A 6,270-nucleotide genomic window follows, 5' to 3' on the forward strand; every position below is an offset into this window, starting at 1 on the left:
AGGGACAACTCTATATACAAGCAAAACATGAATGATAGAAACATAAGTTTCCAAACTCTGCTCTCTCTTCGGTCACATCCTTTGCTCCTGGTTTTTCATACTGCCTGTGCATAATTTCGCTGGCTTCTGTGGCAGATCATGTGATAAATAAATGCATAATCCCTTACTTTTTGTCCTCTCGTGTTAGTGTGCTGCGCAAGGCTAAGCATTTCTATTAGTTTTCCCATGTAGCCAGGGCTACTTACTTTCACTGTTGCCGCGGTGTTATTATTGAACTACATGGGCTGAAGCTGCACCTAACCAACACGAGATATTACCCCCCAGAATGCAATTGGGCTAGTTTTTGGAAAGTTTTGGGGAAGCACCTATGGATTTTAAGGTGGAAAACCCAAACCTGTTTGTATCTATTCTTTTTGTGCATGCTATGTAAGTTCAAACCCATGATCTGTTCACACCTTGTGCATACCGGGTTTCATGTTTTTCTTTTTCTTTTAGGGATTGTAAACTCTGACACCAGCAGAGAGAGGGTAGGTCTCTGACTCCATGATCCAGTGCTCCCATATCCATAGCGGGTCCTCTGATGTGGTCTGAAGGGAACACAGGTGAACATTTTGTTTATTTTAGTCATTACTGTAAAATGAAGGTTTCTGATGATTTCTGCTAGTATCACATTACAATTCACTGTGTCACATTATATTTCCTAAGTTATATTGGGTGGGTCCTAGATCAAGTGAAGGTGCATCTAGATCGCCTTTGTCTGTGTGCTTCTCTGATGCTGTTACTTCATGCTAGTGAGTGTCATGGTTCTCTCTTTAGTTTAACACACACACACACACACACACACACACACACACACACACACACACACACACACACACACACACACACACACACACACAATAAAATTTTCTAGTGGCATTTTAATGAATGTGGCAATGATGCCACACTGGTTTTGGGTTACTCCATATTTTGTTTTATTTCATGTGGACTTTGTCCCTTTACCTACAAACATAAAAAATAATGATATAATGATCTTCTATGTATTGTACCATACTGCAATCATCTTATTTTACTAAAGCAGAAGTGCTTACAGTAAAAAGACAATCAGATCTATAAGCGACCAAAATGATGTGAAAAACATTAAAAAGTACCTATTCATGCATGGTTTCAGCCATATTACTTGAAATATGAAATAAGGAAATACATATGCTTATGCTACAGTTTAGGAACATATTTCTATAGCAGATTTAAAAAAAATGATCTTGGTCTGTGTAAAATGATGGAAAGTAGGTCATAGGGAAAGGATCTATGAGAATTGTATGTGCATCTATCCACAGGTAGTGCTTGTACAGACTGAGTGTAAATAGTAAGGACACCTGAGTGCAGGATTCAGTCTCCAGATTTGGGTTGGATAATTAAGAACTGATAAGGCACAGCCGCACTGAAATAGAGATTTTTTGTTCAAAGTCTCTTACAGTGGAAATTGTATAGATGTAATCTGAAAAAATACAAAGATAACAATGAGTAGACAGTAATAACAATAACTCGGCTATAAAGCTATAAACAATCATATACAATTGCATTCTTAAAGTTTTAACATAAACTGAAAAATAAATATTGTAGTACTATATAGTGCCTCTAGCGCCTTTTTTTCTCCTGCGGAAGGTGTCTATCAACCTTCAATTGAAAACAAGATAAGCCAAAGTTGTAATGTGATTGGCCCATGTGGATCCAAGTTAACTGCTATTCTTTCTCCAAGCAAGTAATAAGTAATAAGTAATAGACCCTCATTCTCCTTATAGTAAGACAATCTCTTGGCATAGAAGTCCAAGCAGCAAAACTCCGATGCTTTTGGCACAGAGCCAATTATAGATGTAGATGCCCCATCTCACACCACTCCTCGCAAGCATGTAGACGCCACCAACATCTTAAACAGCCGAACTTTGACGCCATTCACCATGCTATGGGTTCAAGTAGACCATCAGCTGTGCAGGACTGTGGCACCTTTCAACATTTGATGATTATAATGGTAAGTGATCACAAGTTGAACCGCTTATAATATGGCTTAACGGCTTACGATTCGCCCTTATAGACAACAGTTGCTAACGAGGCATCTAAGTATATATATATACATATATCTCATGAACAGCTACTAGGTGGCGCTTTTAGTAGTGCAGCCGCTACTTTGGAAAGGAAAATTCGAAACTGATAACAGCACATGATACGTAACAGCAAATAGACAGAATAACAATGAAAGAGAAGTCAACGTGGGAATAAAAAGAACGCATGCTGGCCAATCCACTGCAAAACTAACTATCAGTGTAACTGTAAAAATCTTACCTTTCTACTCATTTTTCTCCCAAAGACCCTTTTGACACAGGTACTTATTCAAAAAAAAGTGTAAAAAATATTGTGCAGTGTTTGGAGTGAAACGAAGCGCTTATCTTTATGGCGCACCTTCAGTATTCTTTAACTGTTTTTAGGTCTAGTGTTTAAACTTAATTCCATTTAGGGAACTGCAGGCGACTCCAAGCTATAGAAACCATAATAACGATTTATATGGATGTTAACACTGCTTCATAATGAGCTTGTGCAACATTTACTATTACTATAGCTGCTAATACTCCACTCAAGTTTTGTAGCCATATACTTCCTGCATGTTTTAATCCCCTGAACACACTACAAATTAAGGATCTAGCCCTCGTGAGGATACCATGGTTGTGTCTCCCTGTCATAACTAAATCATTAAATAATTCTGAGAAAGTGGCTGACATGTGTGTGCGTTCTTTTTTTTTCATTATAAAGTCCTTTAACGGACATTAATATAACACAACACCAACAAGAACAGTTCTACTCCTTAAGCTTGTTAAGCATGTTATATATTTATTGTCCAACATCTTCTAATTTTTCAGTCATTAACTTAAAAAAGGGAAGACTTAAACACAAAGTCTGTAAAATAAACTTTTAAAGGGTTCTTGATGATCACTGGTCTAGTGTTTTGTAGGTTTTGTTATCATCATTCAGGTTGCATTTCAGCTTTAATGTAAGTTTTTTAAACAAAGACATACTGATAGTTATGGCTATAGTGACAGCGAGAAGCTAGTGGGACTGAGCCGCTTTCAGTCCAAAAATGCAGAAGCATAGGGCTTAATGGAACGCTCCATTGCTTTTCATTTCTATGTCAGTATAAGTTTTTTTGCTTTCTTTCTTCAGCTTACTGATCACAGGAGCAAGAGTCATTCCAGACTAGCAAGAGTGTTCGATTGGCTATAACTTCTAACACATAACCACAGTTAGTTTACACAAAGACATCAACTTTACATCAAAAGTTCATTTAGATTTTTTTAAATAATTTTTGACTCCATTGATATTATCAGTCTAAATTGTATAATTATTTTTTACAGTACTGCTTTAGGAAGTGAAACAAACCGGGTTAGCAGTTAAACAGTTAACAACATTTATTTTTACAATTAAAGCAGCTGTTCCTTAAAAAACATGTGCTTAGCTATTAACATTTTATGAGCAGAGAATAATAAACTAAATAAAACTTTGCATTTTTATTGTAATTTAGTACTGCCATAAATTCATCTTTTATAAATGTGTTTTTTAAGCATATTAATAAAGCATTGTTAGCACAAAAGGGAATTAAATGTGATATAATTGAAGCAAAATGTGGCTTCACATTCTGTATTTTTGAACTAGTAACCCAAACCCTTTCAGTAATATGTATGATTGATTACTGATAGTAAGTTATCCTTTTAATATATATCTTTGCAGTCATTTCTCTCTGCTTTTCCATGATGTTGGTACTTATCTATATAATGCGAAAAAAGTTTGCAAAGTGTGTTTCAAATTTCCTTTCTGAAAAAGGAGTTTTTGAAGGAATGTTGTTTTAGTAGTTGAGATGTTCTTGTCTAAGATGGGAATTGAGGAGTTCGGAACTGAGTATGTAAAACAAAACAAACTGATTCTTGTGATGTTCTGGGGCCCATTTTAAGCAGATGATGAGAAACTGAAAGTGGTGTGGAAGCCAGGACTTCAAAGTCTTGACTGCACAAAATGTCTGCGCCAAGATAATGTCTGAAAAAGCTCATCCTGATACTGACGCGTGTCAAAGTATGTCATTTCACCCTTAATTCCTGGTAGAAGTTCTCTAGAAAAGAATGCATATTCCAGAGACCTGCAGCAGTAGATGCATGGTATTTCCCAGAGTAAGACAGAGGCTGGCTGCATCTTAGAGTTTGTCTCAGTGGACAGTGATACGGCATGTTGTGTATTGTTGGGTTGCTGAAAGATTTACCAGAATGTGGTATGTAGATATGTGTTCTTCTCAAAATGTGTTGTTTTAGCGATCAGGTGGGAATGAGCAAACTGTTGGGGTGAAGAGAGCTGGGTTTTTCATCTGGTTTATGTTTTTTTAAAAAAAGAGATATACATACCAAGTTTGCACTAAGAAATACACATGGCTGATTATGGGGGAAGTGGTGCTTCCTGGTATTGATGACCAGTGACGTTCTGCTTGTGGCAGGCAATTTAGCCTTGTTGATATTATTTGTCTATTTACACTGGTGGTTTTCCTGCCTATAAGACAGTTTATGTGCTTCACTTGCTCTGGATTGAAAGTGAATACTTGCAATCCAATCAGTGTTTGCAGGGAGCGAGTTGGTGAGGAGAATATTCATTCTTTTCCAGCACTCTGTCTCTCCTCACCTTCTCTTCCTTCCACTCTGCTGCATCTTTTGATTAACTTGATCTGATCATTTTGAATGTTGTCTTAAGTGGGTGTATACATATGTAAAAAAATGATATAATTATTTAGACTTTTTGAAGCTAAGGAAAACAAAGGAAAAAAGAAACAAAAACACACACAGTAATTCTCACATGGGATGAGGCCAGACTATGCTGTATGAATGGATGTGTTGTTTTTCTGCATATGTGCAAAGCACATTGAAAAAGAACAGTATTAGTAAATACAATATGATTAGAAAGCTGCATCAACAATGACACATCCAGATCAAAGATAGAGCAACATGCACATTTACAGTTTCTTTCTCTATTTACAACAAATGTCTTATAATGGCTCCTTATATTTGTATTACTCTGTACAGTTCCAGAGGAGACATTTCTGTCAGGACACATAAATGTGCATCATGGGTTTCTTGAAATAATGAGTTCCTATAATCTCTAATCATCTGTAAACCTGTGAATACAGTGTTCACATTCATAAAGAACAGACTAAAAGTATTTCTTTACTTTAGTTTAAATGATCAAACCATTAGCCTTATCCTATACAATCTTTGTAAATCAAGTTTGATGAATATTACTGATGTTTCTTTGTTGTTTCCCCTTTTTTCTTGCTAAATATTACATACCCATTCATTTGTATAGTGTTATCCTGTTGAGTAGTGTGCTGTCCCAGCTACTTTAAATTTTAAAGTTTAAAGGGCATAACAATTTATTTTAGGGTAAAGGTTTGACCTTTTAGGAGCAATACAAATCCATTGATATTGATTTCTGCATTGCTGTTATGATCTTGTTAGTTTGCACACCTAATAAACTCCATATTACTGACCATTGTTTGCATCTGGTCTTATGATGGACTGAAAAGGATGAAAGTTTTTAAACTTTCTGAATATTTTAAATTGTTATATTGTTCATTAATAGCATATGCCTTTAAAATCACTCTTGGCTTACCCAGGAGTTTAAAGGGGTATTTTTTAAAAGTAAAAACAAAAAAAAACTGATTCCATCATTCCAGCTACATTTTACATTTTCAAAAAAAATAAAAGAATGTCTTTCTGAATGAAAGGTGTATACAAAGAAACAGTTAGTACAGTACAAACATCTTCATCACAATTTAAAAAAAAAATTTAAAACCGGGTTTGAATTCTTTCTTTTCTGGTTCCCGTGAATGGTACACTCCTCAGCCATAACAAGGTATTGATAGAGTTTCAGACCTAAAGTTCATCATCACTGTGTTCAGTTGCTGAAGAGAGAATCTCCCTGAGTTTGCCCCTGCAGCAGCATTTGACCTCAGGTAAAGTAAATTCTCTTCATTTTACCCTGTTGGGCTCAAAATACTGTATATATCATTGGCTTTTTAGGGATCTAAATTATTTTCTAAAAGGTTTATTTTATATACATATCTGTAACTGTTTACATATATATACACATACATACATACACCAAATTTGCTCAAAACGTATTTTGTATATGTGTGCAGGTGCAGGAGCAGGAGTTGCAATTTATCACAATGAGGTTTCTGATCTC

This window comes from Cyprinus carpio, unplaced genomic scaffold (genome assembly GCF_018340385.1).
Source record: "Cyprinus carpio isolate SPL01 unplaced genomic scaffold, ASM1834038v1 S000006152, whole genome shotgun sequence".
NCBI classification, from domain to species: Eukaryota; Metazoa; Chordata; class Actinopteri; order Cypriniformes; family Cyprinidae; genus Cyprinus; species Cyprinus carpio.